General features: G+C 37.5%; 1 non-coding gene across 1 annotated transcript; it reads right to left on the bottom strand.

The window, feature by feature from the left end:
* Positions 1 to 2,740: 2,740 nt before the first annotated feature.
* On the bottom strand, positions 2,741 to 2,848 carry LOC127740450 (small nucleolar RNA R71). The gene has a single exon (XR_008001126.1). It is a non-coding gene; the product is annotated as a small nucleolar RNA R71 (small nucleolar RNA).
* Between the last annotated feature and the right edge of the window lie 7,065 nt (positions 2,849 to 9,913).

Here is a 9,913-nt window from a genome sequence, read left to right as displayed (position 1 = left end):
GGTGGAGTTTCTACACACCATATATTAAGGTGTGCAGCTCTGCTCCTCCTTGAGAATAGTAAATCCTATTCCTATACGATCGAGAACCAAAAACTGATTAGCCATACGATATCTGTGCATGGTATTTTTCATCCGAGACGAGCAATCCGACAGTTGATTAGCCGTACAGAATTCGTAGAGGATCATTTTCACTGAGAGGATGGGAAGTAGCCATTGATAACGGTGACACCCAACATACAGCTTGCCATGGAAAGGACTATGAAGGATTGGATGAAGGCAGTAGGGAAGCAGAGATTCAGAAGGAACAATGCATCTTCACACGCTTATCTGAAATTTTCACCAATGAATTACATAAGTATCTCTATCTTTATTTTATGTTTTATTTATCTTTTAATTATCAAAACTTCATAACCATTTGAATCCGACTGAGTGAGATTTACAAGATGACCATACCTTGCTTCAAGCCGACAATCTCCGTGGGATCGACCCTTACTCACGTAAGGTTTATTACTTGGACGACCCAATGCACTTGTTGGTTAGTTGTGCGAAGTTGTGAAAAATAGTTGAAATTACAATTGTGCGTACCAAGTTGTTGGCGCCATTGTGTATCACAATTTCTTGCACCAAGTTTTTGGCGCCGTTGCCGGGGATTGTTCGAGTTTGGACAACTGACGGTTCATCTTGTTGCTCGGATTAGGTAATTTTCTTTTTGTTTCAACCTTTATTTTATTTTCAAAAAGTTTTCCAAAATCTTTCAAAATTTTTTGTCATTTTTCTAAAAATAATTTTTGAAAAATCCAAAAAAATTTATAAAATCATAAAAACAAAAGTATTTTGTCTTCCTTGTTTGAGTCTAGTGTCAAATTTTATGTTTGGTGTCAATTGCATGCTTTTATTTTCCTAAAATTTTCAAAAAACTCATGCATGGTGTTCTTCATGATCTTCAAGTTGTTCTTGATAAGTCTCCTTGTTTGATCTTTAAATTTTCTTGTTTTGTGTCTTTTGTTATTTTTCATATGCATTTTTGAATTCAGTGTCTAAACATGAAAAATCTCTAAGTTTGGTGTCTTGCATGTTTTTCTTTTCTTGAAAATTTTTCAAAAATAAGTTCTTGATGTTCAACATGATCTTCAAAGTGTTCTTGATGTTCATCTTGACATTCATAGTGTTCTTGCATGCATTAGTTGTTCTGATTCATGATTTTTATGTTTTGCTTCAAATTGGTGTTTTTCTCTCTTATCATTAAAAATTCAAAAACCAAAAGAAATATCTTTCCCTTATTTCTCTCATAAATTTCAAAATCTTTGGGTTGACTTAGTCAAAATTTTTAAAATAAGTTGTTTCTTATTAGTCAAGTCAAGATTTCATTTTTAAAAATTTTATCTTTTCAAAACCTTTTTCAAAATCAAATCTCTTCTTTTTCCTTTTATTAATTTTGAAAATTTTTTAAAATTAATTTTCAAAAATCTTTTTCTCAATTTTATCTTCTATTTTTGAAAGTTATACTAACAATTAATGATTTGATTCAAAAATTTCAAGTTTGTTACTTTCTTGTTAAGAAAGATTCAAACTTTAAATTTTAGAATCATATCTTTTGATTTCTTGTGAGTCAAGTCATTAATTCTGATTTTAAAAATTAAATCTTTTTCAAAATAAATTTCAATCATATCCTTTTTATCATATCTTTTTCAAATCATATCTTTTCCAAAATCAATTTCAAAATCTTTTCTAACTTCTTATCTTTTCAAAATTGGTTTTCAAATCTTTTTCAACTAACTAATTGACTTTTTTTTTGTTTTACTATTTCTTATCTTTTTAAAAACCACCTAACTACTTTTCTCTCTCTAATTTTTGAAAATTCCTCACCCTTTTTCAAAATTCTTTTTAATTAACAAATTGTTTTAAATTTTAATTTCAATTTTATTTCTTCTCCAAATTTTCGAATTCTAACTATATTTTAAAATAAAAACAAAAATATCTTCCTTTTCTTCTTAATTATTTTCGAAAATTTCTCTCTCTCATCTCGTTCTGTTTATTTATTTATTTACTAACACTCTTCTCTTCTTCTTATAATTCGAACCCTCTCTTCCTTTCTGTGTGTCGAATTCTTCTCTTTTTCTTCTCCTATTCTTATCTTCTTTTACTCACATAAAAGAATCTCTATACTGTGACATAGAGGATTCCTCTTCTTTTCTGTTCTCTTCTTTTTCATATGAGCAGGAGCAAGGACAAGGATATTCTTGTTGAAGCAGATCCTGAACCTGAAAGGGCTCTGAAGAATAAGCTAAGAGAAGCTAAAGCACAATAATCCAGAGAAAACCTTACAGAGAATCTCGAAAAAGAAGACATGGCCGAACCCAACAACAATGCAAGGAAGATGCTTGGTGACTTTACTGCACCAAATTCCAACTTTCATAGAAGAAGCATCTCAATCCCTACCATTGGAGAAAACAATTTTGAGCTAAAGCCTCAATTAGTTTCACTGATGTAACAGAACTGCAAGTTTCATGGACTTTCATCAGAAGATCCTTTTCAGTTCTTAACAGAATTCTTGCGGATCTGTGATACTGTTAAGACCAATGGAGTTGATCCCGAGGTCTATAAGCTTATGCTTTTCCCTTTTGCTGTAACAGACAGAGCTAGAACATGGTTAGACTCTCAACCTATAGATAGCCTGAACTCTTAGGATAAGCTGGTCACGGCTTTCTTAGCCATGTTCTTTCCTCCTTAAAAGCTAAGCAAGCTTAGAGTGGATGTTCAAACCTTCAGACAGAAAGAAGGTGAATCCCTCTATGAAGCTTGGAAAAGATACAAACAATTGACCAAAAAATGTCCTTCTGACATGCTTTCAGAATGGACCATCCTGAATATATTCTATGATGGTCTGTCTGAATTGTCTAAGAGGTCATTGGACCATTCTGCAGGTGGATCTATTCACCTGAAGAAAACTCCTGCAGAAGCTCAGGATCTCATTGACATGGTTGCAAATAACCAGTTCATGTACACTTCTGAAAGGAATCCTGTGAGTAATGGGATGCCTTAGAGGAAGGGATTTCTTGAAATTGATGCTCTGAATGCCATATTGGCTCAGAACAAAATGTTGACTCAGCAAGTCAATATGATTTCTCAGAGTCTGAAGAAGAATCTTATGATCCTGAGAACCCTGCAATGGCAGAGGTGAATTACATGGGTGAAGCCTATGGAAATACCTATAATCCCTCATGGAGAAATCATCCAAATTTCTAATGGAAGGACCAACAAAAGCCTTAACAAGGCTTTAATAATGGTGGAAGAAACAGGTTTAGCAATAGCAAGCCTTTTCCATCATCTTCTCAGCAATAAACAAAGAATTCTGAGCAGAGCCCCTCTAGCTTAGCAAATATAGTCTCTGATCTATCTAAGGCCACTCTAAGTTTCATGAATGAAACAAGGTCCTCCATTAGAAATTTGGAGGCACAAGTGGGCCAACTGAGTAAAAGGGTTACTGAAACTTCTCCTAGTACTCTCCCAAGCAATACAGAAGAGAATCCCAAAAGAGGGTGCAAGGCCATAACTGTGAGTAACATGGCCGAACCTGGAAAGAGTAAAAAGGCAGTGATTCCTAGTGAGGAAGACCTCCTGGGACGTTCACTGACCAATAAGGAGTTCCCCTTTGAGGAACCAAAGGAATTTGAGGCTCATACAGAGACCATAGAGATTCTATTGAATTTCCTTCTGCAATTCATGAGCTCTGATGAGTACTCTTCATCTGAAGAAGATGAGGATATCACTAAAGAGAAAATTGATAAACACTTTGGAGCAATCATGAAGCTAAATGCCAAGTTATTTGGTAATGAGACTTGGGAGAATGAACCCCCCTTGCTCGCTAATGAACTAAATGACTTGGTTAGGCAGACATTACCTCAAAAGAAACAGGATCCTGGTAAATTCTTAATTCCCTACATCATAGGCACCATGAGCTTTGAGAAAGCTCTGTGTGTCCTAGGGTCAGGTATAAACTTAATGCCACTCTCTGTAATAGAGAAACTGAGAATCTTTGAGGTACAGGCTGCCGAATTCTCATTAGAGATGGCAGACAAATCCATGAAAAAGGCTTATGGACTAGTAGAGGACGTGGTAGTAAAGGTCAAAGGCCATTACATCCCTACTGATTTCATAATCCTAGACACCAGGAAGGATGACGACTGGGAAGGATGAGGATGAATCCATCATCCTTAGAAGACCCTTCCTAGCCACAGCAAAAGTTGTGATTAATGTGGATAGAGGAGAGTTGATCCTTCAATTGAATGAGGACTACCTTGTGTTTAAAACTCAAGGATCTCCCTCTGTAACCATGGAGAGGAAGCAAGAAAAGCTTCTCTCAATGCAGAGTCAAACAAAGCCCCCACAGTTAAACTCTAAGTTTGGTGTTGGGAGGCCACAACCAAACTCTAAGTTTGGTGTTAAACCCCTACATTCAAACTCTAAGTTTAGTGTTGGGAGGTTCTAACAATGCTCTGAACATTTGTGAAGCTCCATGAGAGCTCACTGTCAAGCTATTGACATTAAAGAAGTGCTTATTGGGAGGCAATCCAATTTTATTTATCAATGTTATTTCTTATTTTCTTAGGTTGACGATCATGTGGAGTCAGAAAAACAACTGCAAAAATTAAAGAAAAATAAAAAATAGCATTAAAAATAGCACACCATGGAGGAGAAACTTACTGGCGTTTAAACGCCAGTAAGGGTAGCAAAATGGGCGTTTAACGCCCAGTCTGGCACCATCCTGGGCGTTAAATGCCAGAAAGAAGCACTAGACTGGCGTTAAACGCTAGAAAAAAGCAACAAGCTGGTGTTAAACGCCAGAAACAGGTTGCAGCCTAGCATTAAGGAATAAAAGCTGGCGTTTAATGCCAGAAACAAGCAGTAGTCTGGCGTTAAACGCTAGGATTGCACACTAAGGGCGTTTACACGCCTAATTGGAGCAGGGATGACAAATTCTTGACCCCTCAGGATATGTGGACCCCACAGGATCCGCACCTACCCCACCTCTCTCTCTCCCCCTCACACATCTCTATAACACTCTACCTAAAACACCACTCACCTATCAAATTCCATCCTCTTCCCTATATTCTTTTCGCACATCACAATCACCTTATACCCCCTTGGCCAAATTCACTCTCTCCCTCCATCTCCTCTATTATCTTCTTGTTCCCCTTCTTTCTTTCTTCTTTTGCTCGAAGACGAGCAAACATTTCAAGTTTGGTATGGTAAAAGCATTGCTTTTTGTTTTTCCATAACCATTTATGGCACCTAAGGCCAAAGAAACCTCTAGAAAGAGGAAAGGGAAGGCAAAAGCTTCCACCTTCGAGTCATAGGAGATGGAGAGATTTATCTCAAAGGACCATCAAGACCACTTCTATAAAATTATGGCCAAGAAAAAGGTGATCCCTATGTAATTCAGCTGGAATTGTCATAGAGGAAGACATCCTCGTTGAAGAGGACAAGCCCATCACCAAAAAGAGGATGGAGCAAATAAGAGAGCCCACTCATGGACCCAACAAGAGCATGAAGAATTCCCTCATCAAAAATTCCCTAAGATGCCTCGAGGGATACATTTTTCTCCACACAACTATTGGGAGCAACTAAGGATAGGACCACCAAAAGCACTAAGGATGGAGCAACAAAGGCAAGGAAGAGACATAGAGGAGCTCAAGAGCACTATTGGATCTTCAAGAGGAAGAACTAGCTGCCATCACTAAGGTGGATCCATTCTTTAATTTCCTTGTTCTTATTTTTCGGTTTTTTGAATTTGATGCTTTATATTTGTCTATGTTTGTGTCTTCATTACATGACCATTAGTGTCTAGTGTCTATGTCTTACAGCTATGAATAATTCCATGAATCCTTCACCTCTCTTAAATGAAAAATGTGCTTAAGTACAAAAGAACAAGAAGTACTTGGATTTCAAATTTTATCTGGAAATTTGTTTAATTATTTTGATGTGGTGGCAATACTTTTTGTTTTTTGAATGAATGCTTGAATAGTGCAGATTTTTTATCTTGAAATTTATAAATTTTAATATTGTTGGCTCTTGAAAGAATGATGAACAAAGAGAAACATTATTGATAATCTGAAAAATCATGAAATTGATTCTTGAAGCAAGAAAATGCAATGAATAACAAAAGCTTGCGAAAAAAAAGTGGCAAAAATTAAAAAAAAGGCAAAAAAAAAGAGAAAAAAAAAGAAAAAGCAAGCAGAAAACCCAATAGCCCTTTAAACCAAAAGGCAAGGGTAAAGAGGATCCAAGGCTTTGAGCATTAAAGGATAGGAGGGCCCAAGGAAATAAAATCCAGGCCTAAGCGGCTAAATCAAGCTGTCCCTAACCATGTGCTTGTGTCATGAAGGTCCAAGTGAAAAGCTTGAGACTGAGTGGTTAAAGTCGTGATCCAAAGCAAAAAGAGTGTGCTTCAGAACTCTGGACACCTCTAACTGGGGACTTTAGCAAAGCTGAGTTACAATCTAAAAAGGTTCACCCAGTTATGTGTCTGTGGCATTTATATATCCGGTGGTAATATTGGAAAATAAAGTGCTTAGGGCCACGACCAAGACTCATAAAGTAGCTGTGTTCAAGAATCAACATACTAAACTAGGAGAATCAATAAGACTATCTAAAAATCTGAGTTCCATGAGGTGCCAATCATTCTGAATTTCAAAGGATAAAGTGAGATGCCAAAACTGTTCAGAAGCAAAAAGCTACTAGAACCGCTCATCTAATTGGGACTAAGTTTCATTGATATTGTGAGATTCATTTTATATTCTCTTCTTTTTATCCTTTTTTTTTCAGTTGCTTGGGGACAAGCAACAATTTATTTTTGATGTTGTGATGAGCGGATAATTTATACGCTTTTTGGCATTGTTTTCATATAGTTTTTAGTATAATTTAGTTAGTTTTTAGTAAATTTTTATTAGTTTTTAAGCAAAATTCACATTTCTGGACTTTACTATGAGTTTGTGTGTTTTTCTATGATTTCAAGTATTTTCTGGCTGAAAATGAGGGACCTGAGCAAAAATCTGATTCAGAGGTTAAAGAAGGATTGCTGATATTGGTGGATTCTGACCTCCCTGCACTCGAAATGGATTATTTGGAACTAAAAAAGTCCAAATGGTGCGCTTTTAATTGCGTTGGAAAGTATACATCCAGGGCTTCCCAGCAATATATAATAGTCCATACTTTGCACGAGTTTAGACGATGCAAACTGGCGTTCAATGCCAGCTTTCTGCCCTATTATGGCGTTAAACGCCAGAAACAAGTTGCAAGCTAGAGTCAAATGCCAGAAAGAAGTTACAAACTGGCGTTTAACTCCAAGGAAGACCTATAGACGTGAATGCTCTAATGCTCAGCCCAAGCACACACCAAGTGGGCCCAGAAGTAGATTTCTGCATCATTTACTTATTTCTGTAAACCCTAGTAACTAGTTTAGTATAAATAGAACTTTTTACTATTGTATTAGACATCTTTTGATAATCTTTGAGCTTTGGGAACATTTTTGGACCATTGATCATGTTTTGGAGGCTGGCCTCTCGGCCATGCCAGAACCATTATCACTTATGTATTTTCAACGGTGGAGTTTCTACACACCATAGATTAAGGTGTGGAGCTCTGCTACTCCTTGAGTATTAATGCAAAGTGCTATTATTCTTCTATTCAATTCATGTTTATTCTTATTCTAAGATATTCATTCGCACACAAGAACATGATGGATGTGATTATTATGTGACACTCATTACCATTCTCACTTGTGAACGCGTGATTGACAACCACTTCCGTTCTACATGAAAACAAGCTTGAATGTATATCTCTTGGGTATCTAATCAACGATTCACATCGACTCCCCTCTAACAATGAGGCATCTGAATCCAAGATTAGAATCTTCGTGGTATAGGCTAGAATCCATTGGCAGCATTCCTGAGATTCGGAAAGTCTAAACCTTGTCTGTGGTATTCCGAGTAAGATCTGGGATGGGATGACTGTAACGAGCTTCAAACTCGCGACTGTAGGGCGTAGTGACAGACGCAAAAGGATAGTAAATCCTATTCCTACACGATCGAGAACCAACAGCTGATTAGCCATACGATATCAGTGCATGGTATTTTTCATCCGAGACGAGCAATCCGACAGTTGATTAGCCGTACAAAATTCGTAGAGGACCATTTTCACTGAGAGGATGGGAAGTAGCCATTGACAATGGTGACACCCAACATACAGCTTCCCATGGAAAGGAGTATGACACCCAACATATAGCTTCCCATGGAAAGGAGTATGAAGGATTGGATAAAGGCAGTAGAAAAACAGAGATTCAGAAGGAACAATGCATCTCCATACGCCTATCTGAAATTCCCACCAATGAATTACATAAGTATCTCTATCTTTATTTTATGTTTTATTTATCTTTTAATTATCAAAACTTCATAACCATTTGAATCTGCCTGACTGAGATTTACAAGATGACCACAGCTTGCCTCAAGCCGAAAATCTCCGTGGGATCGACCCTTACTCATGTAAGGTTTATTACTTGGACGACCCAGTGCACTTACTGGTTAGTTGTGCAAATTTGTGAAAAAGAGTTGAGATTACAATTGTGCGTACCAAGTTGTTGGCACCATTGTGTATCACAATTTCGTGCACCACCTCCCAACACCAAACTTAGAGTTTGGTTGGGACCTCCCAACACCAAACTTAGAGTTTGATTGTGGCCTCCCAACACCAAACTTAGAGTTTAAATGTGGGGGCTTTGTTTGAGTCTATATTGAGAGAAATTTTTCATGCTTCTTCTCCATGTGTAACGAAGGAGAACCTTGAGCCTTGAATACAAGGTAGTCCTCATTCAATTGAAGGACCAGCTCTCCTCTGTCAACATCAATCACAGCTCTTGTTGTGGCTAGGAAAGGTCTACTGGTGGACGAAATTGTGATCCTTAATTAATGGCTCCTTGGCATGTGCCAAGGAGAACTAATTTAACTAACTGATTACTTGCACAATTCCGTTCAACTAACCAGCAAGTGTACTGGGTCGTCCAAGTAATACCTTACGTGAGTAAGGGTCGAATCCACAGAGATTATTGGTTTGAAGCAATCAATATTTATTTTATTAATCTTAGTCAGGATGTCAATAGGATTATTTGGATTAAAAGTGAAATTACTGGATTTGATAAAAGAGGGAACAATGTTACTTTGATTTGCAGCACTGGGGAATATGTTGGAGTTTTGGAGATGCTTTGTCCTCTGACTTCAACTCTTCCTTGAAATCCTCTTCTCACACGCAAGTTCCTTCCATGGCAAGCTCTATGTAGGGTGTCACCGTTGTCAGTGACTACTTCCCATCCTCGCAGTGAAAACTATGCTCACGCACTCTGTCACAGTACGGCTAATCACCGGTTGGTTCCCGCTCCTACTGGAATAGAATCACTCTTTTGCGTCTGTCACTAACGCCCAGCAGGTTAAAGTTTGAAGCACGTCACAGTCATTCAATCCCGGAATCCTACTCGGAATACCACAGACAAGGTTTAGACTTTCCGGATTCTCATGAATGCTGCCATCAATCCGGCTTATACCACGAAGATTCTGTTGAGGAATCTAAGAGATATTTATTCAATCTGATGTAGAACGGAGGTGGTTGTCAGGCACACGTTCATGGGTTGAGGAAGGTGATGAGTGTCACGGATCATCACCTTCTCCACAGTTAAGAACAAGCGTGTTTGAATGGAAAACAAAGGAATTGTATTAAATCATCGAGACGCTGAAGAGCTCCTCACCCCCAACAATGGAGTTTAGAGACTCATGCCATCACAAAGTATGTAATTCAGATATGAAAATGTCATGAGGTACAAGATAAGTCTCTAAAAGTTGTTTAAATAGTAAACTAGTAACCTAGG

This window comes from Arachis duranensis, chromosome 6 (genome assembly GCF_000817695.3).
Source record: "Arachis duranensis cultivar V14167 chromosome 6, aradu.V14167.gnm2.J7QH, whole genome shotgun sequence".
Taxonomy (NCBI): domain Eukaryota; kingdom Viridiplantae; phylum Streptophyta; class Magnoliopsida; order Fabales; family Fabaceae; genus Arachis; species Arachis duranensis.
This window is presented reverse-complemented; position numbering and strand designations above follow the sequence as displayed.